The following is a 19,567-nucleotide window of genomic DNA, read 5'->3' on the forward strand; positions in this document are numbered from 1 at the left end:
ATTAACATGCCAATTTTGGAAGTAAAAAAATCTGTTTTTTTCTTTTTTCGCCCAGGCTGTAGTGCAGCAGTGGTGTGATGGCTGCGCATTGCAGCCTCCACCTCCCCGCATTCAAGCAATTCCCCTGCCTCCGCCTCCTGAGTAGCCGGAATTACAGGTGCATGCCACCACTCTCGGCTATTTTTTTTTTTTAATTTTTAGTAGAGATGGGATTTCAGTATGTTGGCCAGACTGGTATCCAACTCCTGACCTCAGGCAATCAGCCTGCCTCAGCCTCCCAAAGTGCTGGGATTACATGCGTGAGCCACTGTGCCAGGCAAAAAATCTGGCAGTCTGGTTGCTCATTTGAACTCAGGAGTATGGTTTAGGAGTCCAGCCTTTTAACAACTGTACAATAGGTCTTCTCTTGCAATAATAAAATTATTTTGCTTATTGTTACAGGATGTCCAAATTGAAACAAACAGAAGCATCTTATTTATATCTTAGCATTGTAAGTAACCTTCATTTTAACACCATTTTAAACATTGCAGATATGGAGATGGAGAGGCAGAGCTTTAGGCATGAAAGGGATTCAGACAGCTACAGGATCTTGAACCCCTCTTTGCCCCAGGTGTCTTCAGTTGGCTCCTGTTTCTTCAACAATATTCAGTAAATGAACAATTAATGATTGAAATTCTGAAATGAACAGTCTCTCTGGTCTCAGCAGTCGCTAGATTGTGAATTCTGTTATTTAAACATTTTGCTTTAACTCTAATCTTGCAAAAATACCAAATCTGTATATTAATAAGCCTCTGTGAAACACATAGGTTAGAACTTGAGAAACAAAAAAGAGTGAAACAAACAAAAATATGTAAGCATTGTTTATATTCTACAATGAATTCCTGTAGATTTTAAATGTTTTTATAATTTCCTTTTTTTGTATTAATAAAAACAAATTAGGCTCATGTTGTTTTTATTGACTTAGGGCTTAATGGAACTGCTATTTTTCAATAGGGTTTCACATAGGTGTCCAATTAACTATTCACTTAGGAGGTTATTACACAAATACATTTAACCTTGCCCAAGACCATTTGTTTAATGTTTCCTGCCATATGACAGCGCTTATCCGATTGCCAGTAGTAAAGCAAGCAAGTCATGATAACCACAAAAGCCCTTTATGTGTCCCTAAGAAGCACTACTCTCATAATTCTTAGTTTTAGGTAACATTTTGAAACACTATATTGCACAGTGACTAGATATATACATATACCCATACTGATATATACAGGCATAGGGAAATTATCATTTTTAAATTTTTCCATAATAACAATGTATGAAAAGAAAGGCTTTATATAAAATCTCCCTTAGAAATTATTTTAGATGAAAACTGCATGCTGCTAAATACCAACACACATAATTCAGTAATGAGAATTTGACGCAAATTAAATACAATATTGCATGGCTTTGGGAAACCTGAAGCTTTCTTTCTTTCTCTTTCTTCCTTCTTCAGTACCCTCCTTCTCTCTCTTTCTTTCCTAATTCTTTTTTTTCTTTAAAGTATCATCTATTAACATCCAGCAACTAAATATATACATTAACATCCTATAAATAAATAGAAGCTGTGAAGTATTATATGTATTTCTGGCTTTCATTACAACAAATAGAGAGAGAGATTTCTTTACAACAACTAGGGCAGCTACTTCACAGAAAGTGCCTATATTTATATGAACTACTAAGATCATAGATGTTAAAAATTAACATTAACAATCTCTATTGTCATTAGTATCAAGATAATAATAAGTACATAAGATTTTTGGATATAGGTTTCTTTATCCTTAGAATGAACTTTTATTTCTTGAAAAAAAGGAGATTCTCCACAGATACATGTGTATGTGTTTGTATATAAACTGATATGTCCATATGCATACATGTTTTGACTTGTGGGAATCACGAAAGTATGAGTTTAAGAAAGAATCTGATGTTTTCTGAAGATATAATAAAACCTAAAGGTGAAGACAGCTATTTGTCTTCATTATCTAACCACAGATTTGCAGTAGCACAAAGAGGGGAAAAGGAATTAGGAGGGTCTAGGTGAGCTCCTGGGATTACAGCCTGTGCAAAGCAGACTAAAATAGGCTTCAATTTGCAACAGTTCCAGTGCAAGAATAACATTTTGTTAGTTATTTCCTCAGATATTTTCGGTCCTATAAATTTTGCAAGGCATGTTTTCTATAGAAATAACTATGTATCGTCAAATATTATATTAGATAAAATGATTTTTCTGATAATATTATGGGATAATTAACTGCATTAGACAAATGAGTGACTATGTCCAGACAGCAAGTCAGCTGAGCTGTAGAAATCCCATTAGTTAATAGGTACAAGTTGTTTACGGTTAACTCTATCAATACGAGGATCAAGTATCATTTTTATTTTGGCGTTAGAGTAAATCAGCAATTATAATATCTACATTTCTTTACACATAAGCTATGTTTAGAAAGTCTGCATTGTGTATTTAAGGACTTGTTCAAACTTTAATTACTTCTTTTTAACTTTTCATTTTGGTATTAATTACTTTTCACAAGAAGGATATAGAGTTTTCTCAGAAATAAATGGAATTAAATAGCCTAAATATGCCCTTTCTCTGCAACTCTCAATTTAAAATTAAACCTGTTGAAATGTATTATCAATTTCTTCTCTATTTTCCCCATAAAAATTTGCTGATGGTCTAAAGGTATCATTCAAAGCACAAAATCAACTTTTGAAAGTTCTCTTTGGGAAAAGAAACAGATTTTCCCTTAAAGAATGGTTATTTAAAATAGAATAATTTCAATACACACAATCTTAATATTAAATAATTTCAATACACACAATCTTAATATTTATTCGGGTTGCAAATTTGCTTATTTTCATTATGAAAAAAATCAGTGTACTTAAAATACGTTTAATAGTTTTTATTTTAAAATTATGGAGCTCTTCTCTTTAAGCCTTCTAATCCGAGTTGCTACACAGATTTTTCAACAAAAATAAAATCTTTACTTCACATGGGAGTTTGAGATGATAACTCAATTCTAAGGAAGTTAGGTGATTAAATAGCTACTACACTAAAGAGTGGTTATAGAAAGGTATACACAGGACTAACTTGTGTATTGTCAATAAAATATTGACAACAAAACAATAATCTTAATTCAACAATCTTTATGATAGTGAAACACTAAATTAACACAATTCAAAGCAAATAATAGAGGTAGGAAAAACTAAAGGGACAATAATTGTGTATTTTTCTCCCGAAAGCTGAGAGAAGAGCTCACCACAAAAACAAAAATATAGCAAAGAGTTGAGATGCTTCACTAAGAATGTCACTACAATTGTACATTTATTGATACATGAAATTGTTACTGCTGTCCTTCTTAGACCAGGGTGGCTCATGATAAGAGTTCTTAGGAGAGCAGGGTATGGGCCTTCTTGATGTTGGGAAGGTTATCTTCAAAGAATCAACAAAATACCTCAGAAGATAAAGAGTCAGGAATCCAATATACCCACCAGAATAAATTTGGAAACCAAGAAAAATATATTTTAAAAAAGGTCTTTCTCTTTGCCTTTCAATTCCTCTTTCCTGCCCAAACTTGGAAATACCAGAAGCAACAAGAAAAGCAGATTTATTAATGAGAGTAAGGGACACACATTGCCATAAGCTAGAACTGAGGTGGGAGGGGAAGGCGGACAGAAACAGGACTGAGAATGTGGTTATCAGAGAGGAAAAAGGGAATAAATTTGTGTGTAATTAGAAAGTTAATGTTTAAGAGCTTGTATTTGGCTTTTATTTCTTATTTTATTTTTATTTATTTCTTTTAGAGACAGGGTCTTGTTCTGTTGCCCAGACTGGTGTGCAGTGGGGCAATCACAGCTCACTGCAGCCTCAGCCTCTGGGCTCAAGTGATCCCTCCCACCTCAGCCTCTCAAAGTGCTGGGATTGTATGTGTAAACCAATGCACTCAGCCTGTATTTGGTTTTTAAATACCTGGAATATTTTACAAGATAAATGTAACTGAAAAAACTTTGGAAACTGCCTTACATATCTTATGCATTTGGGGAAAGGAGATCCAACAGAATGTGTTTGAGGGCATAAGAGGAAAAAAAATCTCATTATTGTCCCACTGAGTGCTATTCATTTAAAAACTTTCTGTATTCTCGGGAGTCACCATGACATGTTAATGGTATTGTCATCTTACAACCAATTCTCCCTTCTGTCTCTCTTAACTCATTGTTAGCTGGGTTTCTATCAATGCAATTTAAATGTTCATGGGATGTTAGCATCATCCCTGCCTGTAGAAACTGGGCATAATCCCATTTCTCAGCCACAGCAATTGGTTTAGTCATAGACTAAAACCAGGAGATACAAAGAGAATGCAATGGAACTTTTGGGAAAATAAGTGTTCTCACCCTCTGGAGAGAACTTGCAGAAGAAGTTTCTGTCTCCGTGCAAGCATGATAATGCATGTTGCTTCAATAATTATTGACAGTCATCTTGCCACCTGCCTGAAAGCAAAGCTGATGCAGCAGAATTTACGACTAGAGAAATGGTTTGGATATGGGTCTTTATTAATACGGTTGAGCTAGCGAATCAAATAAACCATGAATCCCATCCTAGATCAACACATCTCAGTAATGTAAGCAAATAAATTTTCTTAAATAAACCGTAACTCATTTGAAGTTAGATTTTTAGTATCTCGCTGTATATTATTCAACATTTAATCCTGCATTCTAGCCGTGGAGTCAGGATCCTCTATATTTTCTGTCTCTTTGGCTACAGAGATTAGTGAAACCAAGAGGGATCAATCATTGTATTCTAATTTTCTATGAGACAGAACTTGGCCAAAAGAATTGTTTCCCAGAAAAAACCTGAAATGTATTTAGTAGAAGAGTAACATATCCTTATCCTTAAGAAAACTTGGCGTGGTGGCTCAAGCCTGTAATCCCAGCACTTTGGGAGGCCGAGGTGGGTGGATCACGAGGTCAAGAGATCGAGACCATCCTGGTCAACATGGTGAAACCCTGTCTCTACTAAAAATACAAAAAATTAGCTGGGCATGGTGATGCGTGCCTATAATCCCAGCTACTCATGAGGCTGAGGCAGGAGAATTGCCTGAGCCCAGGAGGCAGAGGTTGTGGTGAGCCGAGATCGCACCATTGCACTCCCGCCTGGGTAACAAGAGCGAAACTCCGTCTCAAAAGAAAACTTATGGTTTCTGGTTTTCTTTCATTCTTGGAATGATGAAACAGATTCCATATTAATTCTCTTTTATTTCCTTTCAGTAATTAAAAAAAAGGCCTTTTAACTTCATGTATTTTATTGTTACGTCAATGTTTGCTTTCTAAAGTTTTAATTTAACTATATACAACATTTATATATTCTTGAAATTAAATCTCAACTAGGTATATGTAAAATCTAGCCTTTCTCTTGATTTTTCTATTTGAGTGCTACCATCTACCTAAAAGTGTAAAATGCATAATATGTCTGTTAATGTGCACAGATCTCAAAAATACCGTCCAATGTAACTTACATATATATACTGTGTTTCCACAACCCAACTCGAGATATTTATTCTAATATTTTTAAGAGTTTAAGATATAATTTAAGATAATTATTGATTTGAAATGTGGTATCAGGATTTTATCAAAGATGATTTTATCAAAGTATACAGTAAAATATTCATATATGTAGTGATTTTACATATGATAAGAAATAGTTCTATGACAACATTTTTCCAATAGCTAAATGCCCAAAAACCATTTAAAAAATAAAGAATTCATTTTTTCATTATTGTTATAAAATGACCTCTTAATCATTTATTAACTAAAACATATTTTTTTCCTGATCTTTCCTATTCCTTTGACTTAATGGTAAATCATTTACATTTGAAATTATATCCCTATATTATTTTTTATTATATTAGATTTATGTTAATGACATTTTGTAGACAATTGCAAAATCATTCTAATTTTCAAATTTCTGTTTTCACTCTTATTTATTAAATATTTACCATAAATTTTAAAATAAAGATTTAAGGGTGCTCTTTAATGAGACTTCTTTTAATATGTAATATTTTAAACAATCCGAAAGTATTTAAAAAATAAACAATCACATTCATATCATTCAACTTCATCAAAATAACAGTGACTTTTCATATTTCTCTTGAATTTTGTTTAAACAGTAAAAGGTTTTGATATAAAGTTTATCATTTGGATATATATTTTTTATAACTTTATAGATTAATATAAATATATGTATTTATAACAATATAGTAATTGTATAAGTTTTAAAAGTTTATTACTCAGCGGCTGGCTTTGTACAATATTCTGACATATCCATTTTCATATATGTAGCTCTAGTACATTCATTTTTAACTTATGTGTAGTAATATCTTTACTTAAATATCCTCATCTATTTCCTGTTAACGAGAATCTAGTCTGATTTCAGCATTTGTTTGACTTTTATATTTTGAGCCATAACTACCTAACATAATTGCAACAATTTTATTATCTTTAAAAAATTATTTTTCAAATTGGTGTTATACATTTATATCCCTAATAACAGTTCTCTTTATATATATAAACATTTGATATTACCCAGATTTTAAATTTCACCAATTTGATGTTTATAAAATGATCTCAATTTACTAATTTGGATCCTCTAGAGTATTAGTGATGGTAAACACATTTTCTTTTTCATTTTCCAACTGTTTTTGTAGAAACTAATTTTCATATATTTTCTTTTTTCTTCAGTTGGGTCATTTCTCCTTTTACTTTTTTGGTGATATTATTGAGTTGTGACAGCTCGTTGTCTTACAGTTCTGTAGGAAATTTTCATGAGTGTTTCATAATTACACTTTGATTGCTCTATCTTCCACCAATTGTAATTTTTCTTTGAATTTTACTTACAGTGTTCTTTGAATTTTACTTACAGAGTTCTTTGAATTTTACTTACAGTGTTCTTTGAATTTTACTTACAGTGTTCTTTGGTAACCAGAATTTATCTTATTGTTATTCTAAGTGAAGTACCATTTTCGTTTTTTAAAAAAGATAATACAGAAAATAATCCCATACTGTGAAGTATAAAGAAATAAGATAGATATGAACTTTAAGACATTCTAACAGATAATTCATATATAGTTTAAAATTACAGTACTGAATTTTAGTTCCCCATGACGAGTTAGTCTATAGAGCATCAAGATTCTCAGCTTTAAATCATACCAAATTGACTGTAAATGACAGCTTATCTCACTGTCTTACATTTCCTTCACATGTGTCAAATATTTATCCTCTTGGGATTTTTCTATTAAAAACTGCAAATTAATGATGTGGTTCAGCTGTGTCCCCACCCAAATAACATCTTGAATTATAGCTCCCATAATTCTCACGTGTTGTGAAAGGGACCAAGTGGGAGATAATTGAATCCTGGGAAGTGGTTTCCCCCATACTGTTCTTGTGGTAGTGAATAAGTCTCAGCGATCTGATGGTTTCAGAAGGGGAAATCCCTTTCCCTTGGCTCTCATTCTCTCTTGTCTTCTGCCACTTAAGATACGCCTTTCACCTTCCACCATGATTGTGAGGCCTCCCCAGCCACATGAGAATTATGAGAGCTACAACTCAAGATGGTAGGAACACAGCCAAACCGTTTCAGTCCTGGTCAGTATTTTATGTTTCTGTTTCATTACCCACAGATAGATTTTGCTGTCTGTGGGTATTTTGCTATGTCTGCTTTTCAGTTGGTTTACATTTGTTTAGATTTAATTTTTGTTTTGCTCCCTATGTTTGATACGCTTTCATGCAGTTGATTTGAAGGAGCGTTCCTTTTCTGTTTTTTGTTTTTTGTTTTTTGTTTTTTGAGACAGAGTTTCGCTCTTGTTACCCAGGCTGGAGTGCAAGGGCACGATCTCGGCTCACAGCAACCTCCGCCTCCCGGGTTCAGGCAATTCTCCTGCCTCAGCCTCCTGAGTAGCTGGGATTACAGGCATGCGCCACCATGCCCAGCTAATTTTTTTGTATTTTTAGTAGAGACGGGGTTTCACCATGTTGACCAGGATGGTCTCGATCTCTTGACCTCGTGATCCACCCACCTCGGCCTCCCAAAGTGCTGGGATTACAGGCGTAAGCCACCGCTCCCAGCCCAGGAGCTTTTCAATATGTCTTCTCTGTGTCCTTTTTTTTTTACTATGCTTTAAGTAGTGGGGTACATGTGCAGAATGTGCAGGTTTGTTACATAGGTATACACATCCCATGGTGGTTCGGTGCATTTTTTAAAATAATTCAAGTTTAAAGTTTTAGAAAATGGCATTCTGATTCTAAATGTATTAATTTGAATTTTTATTTTTTTAAATAGTCAACCTAAATATTCAATTTAAGATCAATATATTGTTAATATTTTTTACTTCTATAAAAAACTATAGTTTCTGTACATAGTTTTTAAATAGTTTAGTTACACATTTTGGTTAAAGTTAATTTCAGATAATTATAAATTTTGTGATTATTTTGTTGCTATGTTTTATTATTTTTTTGACCATATTACATATTAAAATGTGCAAAATTTTACTTTCTACTTTATGAATGAAAACCTGCAGGTGTTTCAGCTTTTTTAAATTTGGTTTTTATTGTTGTGTTTCTATTTATTTGTTTGTTTTATAAGCCTATTTTTCTCATATTGTTAAGTTTACTTATTCATAAAATGTAATGTTAAATTAACTTACTTATATCATTAAACCTTTGTTAAAGGATAATTTCCAGAAGAGAAAATCAAAACTTTCATACAAACATAAGATAAACTCATGAAATTATTGTCTTAATCTAATTAATTGATGAGGGAACCAGTAACATGTTATGACGAGTTCAAAGAATATTTGAGAAATCATATAAGTAAATTGAATATATAACAAAAAAGAAATGTTAGGATTAGTTTGCTGGATTAGATACAAAACTGGTTAAAGTTCAACAGGGCTATACACAGTAACTGTTACCAGAGGCAAATTCATATGGATCTGCAGCAAACTGGATCCTTGCATTCTAGGAGGGAAGAATTCAGCCAAGGAGCAGAAGTAGGTTTAAGAAAGAGGGAGAGGCAAAGGCAAGTTTTAGAGTGGGAGTGAGAGTTTATAATAAAGTTTTAGAGCAAGAGCAAAGGAAGCAAAATACACTTTGAAGAGTGCCAAGCCGGCAACTTAAGAGATCCAAGTGTTCTGTTCAGCCCTAGACTTGGGGTTTTATACACAGGCATGGTGCAGTATTTTCTCTTCTCTTCTTCCCCAGGGGTGGGCTGATGCTTGACCTCCATATGCAGAGCGTTGGTCACCACTTGGGAGGGTGAACACATGTGTAATGTGTTTACTGAGGTTGTGTGCATGCTTTCTAGGATTGATTTTCATTTATCAGCTGAATACCCCAGAGGAAGGTCATAGATTTTCATTTTCCATCTTATTGCACATGCCTGAGCCTGCTAGCCCAGTTTCAGAGATCTTATCAAGAAGTTGCTGATCACCAGATCCAGGTGTTTTCAATCTTTTGGGAGCCTGGTTCCCTTGGTGCTAGCTGTGATCAATTATCATCACTTTAGAGAGAGAGTTTAACAACCATCTGACTACTACTTGACATTCCTGGAGTGGGGCTCTCCTGCCCTGCTCATTCTGCTTAACTACCTACTCTAACATAACCACTGTGGTTATTTCTTTCACAGGACAGAAATTACTTGCTTCTCTACTGGAAAAAAAAAACTACAAGCTAACCTCTGTTCCTACAGATGAGTAAAATAGCCAAGACATTCAATATTGCACTAAGGGAAGGCTAACTAATCCCTTTTCTTACCCAAAATTCTCATAATTTTTTTGATATCCTTCTATATTTTCATTCTCACTATAGTTTATTACTGATGATTAATCTTTATAATATATTAGAATTTTCCCTCTGTCTAGCCTTCTTAATGCTGTAACAAGAATTGTTAGTATATTTCCCAAGTGTTTTTGGGGCAACAGTGAAAATATGAGCATGGTTTTCTTTCTTCTCTTTATATGTCAAACTCTATTAAGGTGAAGGATTGTTTACTGATGGAAGATCTTGGATTTTAAAGAGAAAAATGACAATGATGATATTGCATTATTCCTTAAAACATATCAACATGGTATGGGGGGAAGGGCTGAATGGGTCAAGCATAGATTTTTTAAGATTAGTGAAACTATTTTGTATCATAACAGTGAAAACAAGTGATTAAGCATTTTTTAAACCCATAGAAATTTATAGCAAACAGAGCAAATCTTAATATATGCAATTTGAAAAAATTATTAAGGGAATCAAAAAATTATAGAATAGAATGTAGAATTTGACAAAATAGTCCACATACATTACAAATGTATGAAACAGCTTCACTAAATGGAAGGAAAGAATTAGGTACTTTCTAAAGTAACTTTGGAAATAAGTGGAGTCCATAAGATTAAAGGCAAAAATCAATGTATTTAAACACTATACTCTAGTTGGTAATGTCACTTTCTACAGAGGTGCCAGTTTCCATCTTTGATACCAGCATACATGTATACTGGAATTGAACAAATAAATTAAAAAATGACTGATAGTGGGAGAGAGGGTTCTCAATTTTCAAAAGACAGTATACAGAGAAAGTGTGCAGCTAAGAAGGATCCATGTGTTAATGGATCATTAGAAGAAGGCATACAGTAGGCATCATAGAGTAGGAGGCATCAGTTTGAGCTCATATTTAGCTTAATAAAGATAATAGTTATCTACAGTACTACTTATAACTGCACAGGTTACTGTACAACAATACACATGTTAATCTTTCTTGCTTTGTCAATTTAGAGGGCCTAGAAACAATGATATTCCACTTGTAACAAGGATACCTAGCAACCACATGTTGGTTTCTAATACCATTCTCCAATAAGAGGAACCACAGTCACATGGAGAAATGCTTGAGACTAGGACACAGAAAATATACAAGATAAACCTGTAGTATCAGAAAGTTGGAAAATACTTACCACACATCGACAAAAATGCACACATACAAAGATAAAAATATGTCAAATAAGCCAGAGTATGTCAATAGAGTAGCATTAAATTATAACCCAAAGTATAATATAAATGTCCATCAGGCTATACTCATGTAAGTAAATTATTGAATGAAAAAACAATTGGAGAATAGTAGTCAAGTATTCCATGAAGAAGAATGCCAAATAATTGACATAGATACTCCACTATCAAAGAGGCAGAGCATAATTTCCTACTCCTTAAGTGTGGGTATTGCATAGTGACTTCTTCCTATGAATTGAGCATGGCAAAGGAGAAGAAATAAGAGTAATTTTATAGCAAGGAAACCTGACAAACACTATCTCAAACCAGAGAATCTAAGTTAATATCAACAGTAATGTCATTTGATATTAGATATTAATATTAATATTAATTGACACACTATTAATTTACATACTATCAAATCATATATAACCTATGTGATGAGGGTGGCACTTTTCCCTCTATGGTCTTCCTCCATGAAACATCTTCTCATGGACTAATCATAATAAAAGCATTGCACAATCCCCAATATGTAGCACTCTACAAAATAACTGACTAGTGCTGCTCGTTATGTCAAGGTCATTAAACATAAGGAAAAATATGAAAAATAGTCAATACCAAGAGGAGACTTGACTTTTAAATGTAATGTTGTGCCCTGAATTGGATACTGGAACAGAGAAGGGATATTAGGTAAAAGGGAATATGAATAAAGTAAGAATCTTGGTGAATAATTTTGTATCAATAGTAATTCATTAAATGTATTACATTTAATGACAAATGTATCGTATTAATGTAAGATGGGTAATAATGGGGGAATCTGAGTGTGGGGTATTCAGGAACTCTCTGCACTACCTTCACAATAATTTTGCAAACATAAAAATACTTGAAAATAAAATGTTTATTGAAAACATAAAAATATAATGATATGAAAAAACTTTTTAATGATATGCAATATAAATGGGTTTAAGAAAAGCATCATACATCTAAATAATAGTAAATAGTATTAATTCCAAGGGGATGATATTGCTATATAAGTGAAACTTCAAGACAAGCCCCTAAAAACTCATTTTTCACTGTGTTACTACTATTAATTTTCTTATGTACAAGTTTTAGACTTTCCAAAGAATGGTAAAACTCAGATAATTTTTTACATTATTTTCTAATCTTAACCTATATTTCATGGCCTTTTTATTCTGTGTTTATATGGTTAATGCCAGCAATCTTTTTCCATAAAGGACCAAATGGTAAATATTTTAAGCTTTGCAAGGGCACAGTGTCACCTACAAATATTCAGCTCTGCCATTAGCACTTAAAAGTAGCCATAGGCAACATATGAACAAATTAGTGTGACTGTGTTCCAATAAAGCCTTATTTGCAGAAACATATGGCAAGGTGGATTTGACCTGCATCTCGTGGTTTGCAGATCCCTAATATAGAGAATAAATGTTTGTATCTCTTATTTTAATTATTAGATCTTTTTAGTTTTATTAAGGTAGTCAATTTTAAATAGATTTCTCTCAGGAAGTATTGTGTTTCAAAATTAAAGACATAATTTAAAAAATAGCATTAATGAATTTACAATGCTACTATCAAGCATATACGGAGCAGTTTGGTTTGAGGAGATTGTGTAACGAATGGCTTGGAGACTCTGAAGCTTTCTTTTACTGTCTTTGCTCTTTCAAAATTTTGTGCAAATTAAAAATATTTTTTTCCCATGCTTATGTAACTTTGTGGTAGAAACTTGTAGCCACTTCATAAAACTTATAAAAATATGGGGTTTTCTACTCTGTTAGTTACAGTACTCTTAAGATCAACAGAAAAAGTAGTGTGGGAGAGAATAGTGAACTCAGAATCACAGGTATTATATTCAACTTTGTATATGCCACAACCCATGTACCATTGCATTTTCATACTATTATATCTTACTTATGGTTTCACCAACTTTGAAAATAAAAGTATGTGTTGTAGAGTTTCAAAAAGTCTTTGAATTTATAAATTGTTTTAATAGGGTAAACGTAGAAAAATGTATGATGGGCATAGTAAAGAGGAGATAAAATACTGATCCTAGACTTTGGACTTGCGATTTTAAAATTTGCATTTTGAATAGGTCTAAAAGAGAACTTACACTTATTATATTTAAGCTAATCTGCATCTCTTAAATAAGAACTTTTTCATCATAATTATATTCCACTTGAAAATATAACAAATGTTAACTAGTGGAGTAGAAAAATGTCTCATTTTTCATACATATATATTCCAGAGGGTTAAATATGATGTGGTATCTATATAGTCTCTACATAGTCTAAGATGCTTTGGAAAAGCTATGGGAACTTCTTTGAGATTTTTTTCAAAAGGACAGTCAAGCTGACTCTTAGGATCACAGGAGAAACAAAGACGCTAATTGTCCTTGCAACAGAGGTGCACACAGCCACAAGACTTCACTGAAAATAATATGCTGCTTTGTAGTGTGGGACCTCCCTCAAATTCTTTAAGCTCTGTCATATGATCATCAGAACGCTGAATGAGTTAGACATGCCATTTGGCTCTTGATTTAGGCCAATTACTTATACTCTAAAGAGGGCACAGATAGACAGCTGAACATAAGGAGAGCGGGGGGGTCCTAGCCACACAATAAACAAAATGTGTTCTTAGTTCGGGGAACAGAGGGGCTTATTAAAAGATGAAAACTAGTGGTGAATAGGAAGCTTAGAAAAATATGCAGCCATGATTCCTCTCTCTAGTGTTTTCTTCAGTTTCTATTGTATCCTGTTTTCTGTATAACCAAGTGACCTCTAAACCCTGTAAATAGCAAATAGAACTTTTCTCCTTCTTCTCTGTGTGGATGACTATTATCCTTTCATCTTGAAAGGTCATGGAGTATCAGTTGAAGAAGTACACCACTTTGCTTTGAGTGCCCTCTCTGTTTGAAGTTATTGGTCTGTTTGCTTTATCAATGGTGGTCTGTCTCCAAACAAATAAAAAATTAGTTAATCATCTTTCCATCTCTAAACCATAGACATTTTGAACTGAAAAGAAGCTAAATATACAATAGGATTTAATGTTTCAAATTACACATTTTAGATATTCAGTAGTTACTAAGATTAGTAGAACATTATACTGAAAAATGATAGCGTATATTATTACGCTTTATAATAATAAAGTGAAAAAAAGGCTATCAAGTAAATACTGGGATAAAAATTAATATTTAGGTGAAGATAACATGTGTCCGATTTTGTGTTTTTATCATTCTGTGAGAACATATTTCTCAAGTAGTGTCTAGTTTTTGTGAAGACTTTGAAATACAAAACCACAATTAAGGGAAGAATGGAAAACAATAGAAGGGTATCTTATATTTGCTTTTATTTTTTAAATTATTATTATTATTATTATTTTAAAGAGACAAGATATCACTATGTTGCCAGGCTGCTCTAGAACTCCTGATATAAAGCGATCCTCCTGCCTCAGCCTCCCAAAGTGTTAGGATTAGAGGCGTAAGCCACCATGCCCCGCCTTATACTTTGTTTTAATATGAAGTATATCCTCTAATTTCATATTTTAATACTTACACTTATCAATGTTGGGAAAGTATGGAATACACTATATCAGTGTAGAAAAATGAAGACTGAGGAAGGATACGATAGACATTTGAACTCAAGAAAGTTGTGAATACTAGAATATAGATGAGCCTGTTTAATAAATTTGGACTCATAACCCTAAGGCATAATTATTATATTAGGCTAGGTAATGTTATGAAAAATGAATTTACTAAAATATAATTTGTACTTGTTAAGCTTTATATGTAATCTTTTAGTGAGTATCTTTCCTAAATATTTATTAGAAAATAAAAATAAATAAATTGCCTTGTGAGAAGTTCAGATATTAATGATATGAACTGTTAATTTTCAACTGACTGGCAAGGGAAACAGGGAATTCTTTGTCAATATCATTAAGGCTTTGCAATAGTGGGGACAAATTCTTTTTTAAAAACATGCTTCCAAAAGTGAACTGTTAGTGGTGTATTTTGATGCAAATGAAAACTAAATCTGTGATCAGCAATCATTTCCATATTCTTAACACATAAACACAGTGCTTTTTGATCGTAATCACTACTTACAGAGTCTACAACTGTTTGTAATGAAGTGAGACACTATAGATTTATTAAGTTTGAATTTAGTGTTATGAGTTTCACACATGTAATTTTATTACAAATATAAATATAGTATGTAAGTTAAACTTAATCTTAGAAATTGAAGGGATTCTTTAATTTCCTCTGACATAAAGAATGGAAACGATATGAACTTCCAAGATAAGAAACAGATAAAATTACTCCTCTACATGTCTTCAAATGGATGTTCTTTGTATAGTAATTTAACATCAGCTCAAAACAAGATACAGGCATATTTTGGAGATATTATGGGTTTGGTCCCAGGCCACCACAATAAAGAAAATATAGCAGTAAAGTGAGTCACACAAAAGTTTTGGTTTTTAGAAACATACAAAAATTAGGTTTATACTGTACTATAGTCTATTAAGTATGCAATAGCATTATGTCTAAAAGTATATACATCCCTTCATGAAAAATGCTTTATTGCTAAAGAATACTAATAATCATCTGAGCTTTAGTGAATAACTTTTGTGTGGTAGGGTCTTGCCTCCATGTTAATGGCTGCTGACTAATCAGGGTGGTGGTTGCTGAAGGTTGGAATGGCTATGGCAATCTCTTAAAGTAAGAAAACAGTAAAGTGTACCCCATCAATTGACTCTTCCCTTCATGAATTGTTTCTCTGTCACATGCTATTTGATAGCATTTTACACAGGAGAACTTCTTTCAAAATAGAAGTCAATCCTGTCAAAACCTGCTGCTAGTATATTAACTAAGGTTTGGGTATGTTCTAAATTCTTTATTGTCATTTCAACAGTGTTCACAGCCTCTACGTTAGTAGTAGATTCTATCTCAAGAAACCAATTTCTTTGTTTATTTATAAGAAAGAACTCTTTGTTCATTTGAAATGAGATTGTAGCAATTTGCTCATGTCTTCAGCCTCCACTTTTTTTTTTTTTTTTTTGAGGAAAAGCTTTGCTCTGTCGCCCAGGCTGAGTGCAGTGGGGTGATCTTGGCTCGCTACAACCTCCACTTCCCAGGTTCAAGCTATTCTCCTGCCTCAGCTTCCTGAGTAGCTGGGACTACAAGTGCATACCACCATGCCGGGCTAATTTTTGTATTTTTAGTAGAGATGGGATTTCACCATGTTGGCGAGAATGGTCTTGATCTCCTGACCTCATGATCCACCCACCTCGACCTCCCAAAGTGTTCAGATTACAGGCGTGAGCCACTGTGCTTAGCCTCAGCCTTGACTTCTAATCCTACTTCTCTTGCTATTTCCACCATATCTGCAGTTACTTACTCCACTGAAGTCTTGAAGCACATCAGACCTCCCAGAAAAACATGACCTCACCAAATGAAATTAAAAAAAGGCACTAGTCATCAGTGCCTTTACCTTCCACCTTGATTTTAAGGCCTCTCCAGCCATAGGGAACTGTTAGTCCATTAAACTTCTTTCTTTTGTAAATTGCCCAGTCTCAGGTATGGCTTTCGCAGCATCAATTATTATGTTTCCTCTTTCTTTTCTTTTCTTTTTCTTTTTTTTTTAGTTTAGCTAAAGATTTTTCCAATTTTTTTAATTCTCTTCTGAAAAATAATTGTCATTTTATTTTTTCACTTAATCTGCTCTATTATTTATTATTTTTCCAACTAACCCTGGGCTTGGTTTATTGTCTTGTTTCGTATTCTTTGAGATATAAATATAGATTGTTTATATTTATCTCTCCTTTTAAAATGTAGACATTTACCAATATAAACTTCTACCTTTAGTACTACCATTACTGCATCTTGTCAGATTGTTATATTGTGGGTTCTAAATAATTTTTCTCAAGATCTCTGCTTATTTCCTGTGTGATTTCTTTTTTGATTCATTTATTGTTCATGTGTGTTAATTTTGACTTATATGAATTTTTTCTTTTTCCTCATTTTGATGTAGTTTCATTCTATTATGATCAGATAAGATACTTGGTATGATTTTAATCATCTAAAATTTGTTAATGCTTGTTTTGTAACAATCTGTGATTGATCATTGCAAATCTTCCATGTGCATTTGAAAAAAATGTATATTCTGTTGCTGTTTCTTTCTATATATTTATATAGAAATAAATAAAACATTTCTTATATGTGATAGATGTTCTGTAGATATATGTTAGAGCAAATGGATCTGTCTGTAGATAGAATAATAGTATTGTTCATGTCCTCTGTTGTCTTTCTGATCTTCTTTCTGGCTGATCTATCCATTATGGAAAATGAATTGCTAAAACCTCATGCTGTTACTGTGTTTCTGTCTCCTTTTTCATTCAGTTCTGTTTATGTGTCCTTCACATATTTGGCAGCTCTGATGTTGTGTACATATGTACCATAACTATTTTATGTCTCTGATAGATTGACTCTTTTATCACTATATAATGTCTTTCTTGTCTCTTGTGACAGTTTTTTACTTAAAGTCTATTTGTATAAGTGGCCACCCTGCTCTATTTGATTGCCATTGGTATGAAATATCTTTTTTTTTTTGAGACGGAGTTTTGCTCTTGTTACCCAGGCTGGAGTGCAATGGCGCGATCTCGGCTCACCACAACCTCCGCCTCCTGGGTTTAGGCAATTCTCCTGCCTCAGCCTCCCGAGTAGCTGGGATCACAGGCACGCACCACCATGCCCAGCTAATTTTTTGTATTTTTAGTAGAGACGGGGTTTCACCATGTTGACCAAGATGGCCTTGATCTCTTGACCTCGTGATCCACCCTTCTCGGCCTCCCAAAGTGAAATATCTTTTTAATCCCCTTTTTTTTCAGCCTATGTGATTTCTTAAATCTAAAGTAAATTTATTATAGATAGCATGTGGATGGAACTTATGTCTCATTCATTTATCCAACTAGCCATCTTATGTTTTTTGTTGGGGACTTACATATTTATGTGTATAATAATTGCTAATAGGTTCCAACTTAATGCATTTTGTTATTCTTATCTGCCTTCTTGTGGCTTTTTTTGTCATTCTTTTCTTTCCTATCTTCTTTTGGGTTTTGCAAACACACATACACATATTTGTTAGTGATGTGCTTTTATTTTTTTCTTGTTTTACCTTGTGTATCATCTATAGTTATTTTCTTTGTGGTTACTATGAGGCTTACATAAAACTTCTTGTATTTATAAAAATATGCTTTAACTTGATAACACCTTAACTTCAACCACAGTAAAACTACTCTTTTACTACTCCCTCTCTCATTTTATGTTACTGACGTCACAAATCGCATCATTTTGCATTGTATATGCAAAATAAAATATTTTATAATTATAGTTTCATATATAGTTTTGTGTGTGTGTGTGTGTGTGTGTGTGTGTGTATAATACAAAGAGAGAATGAGAAACAGACAGGAAGTCTGTTGCACAGACTGGAATGCAGTGGCACAACCATGACTCACTGCAGCCTCAACTTCCCAAGATGAAGTGACCCTCATACCTCAGCCTTCCAAGTAGACGGGACTACAGGTGTACACCAACATACCCAGCTAATTAAAAACAAAGATTTCTAGAGATGGAGTCTTGATATGTTGCCAAGGCCTGTCTTGAACTCCAGGACTCAAGTTATCCTCCTGCTTTGGCCTCCTAATGTTCTGGGATTATAGGCGTGAGCCACTGTGGCAAGGCTTAAGATGTTGTCTCATTACCTTTATGCTACAAGTAAATGTGATTTATATACCACCATTATATTATTACAGTATTGGATATTTTGTTTAAATACTCATATTTACCAGTGAGCTTTATATTTTCATATGCTTTAATGCTGCTGCCTAGTGTCCATTAATTTCAATTTGAAGGATTCTCTTTAGTATTTTTTGTAAGGCAGCTCTAGTAGTGATGAATTTCCTCAGCTTTTGCATATCTGGGAAAGTCTTCCTTTCTCCTTCATTTTCCTAGATATAATATCTTTGGTTTGCAGGATCTTTCCATTTTTAGCACTTTAAATAATCTCATTTAACTCTTTTCTATCCTGCCAGGCTTCTGATCAGAAATCCACCGATAGTTTTATGAGTGCTTCTTTATATATAACATGTTACTTTTCACTTGCTGCTTTTAAAATTCTCTTGTTGTCTTTGATTTTTGACAATAGCAAACAATTATATTTCTATGCGTATTTCTTTAGAATTTGAAATCTGTTGAGTTTCCTGAATCTATTTCTTTCTTAGATTTAAGTTTCTAGTCATTATTTCTGCAAATCAGCTTTATGCCTCATTCTCTTTATCTCTCTTCTCTTTTGGAAAATTTTATAGTTGTGTGTGTGTGTGTGTGTGTGTGTGTGTCTGTGTGTGTGTGTGTATATATATATTAGTCTGCTTGATAATGTCTCATAAATCACTTTGACATTCTTCACTCTTCTTCATTCTTTTCCTCTTTTGAGCTGCATAATTCCAAATGACCAGTTTT

This window comes from Callithrix jacchus, chromosome 4, assembly GCF_049354715.1.
Source record: "Callithrix jacchus isolate 240 chromosome 4, calJac240_pri, whole genome shotgun sequence".
NCBI classification, from domain to species: domain Eukaryota; kingdom Metazoa; phylum Chordata; class Mammalia; order Primates; family Cebidae; genus Callithrix; species Callithrix jacchus.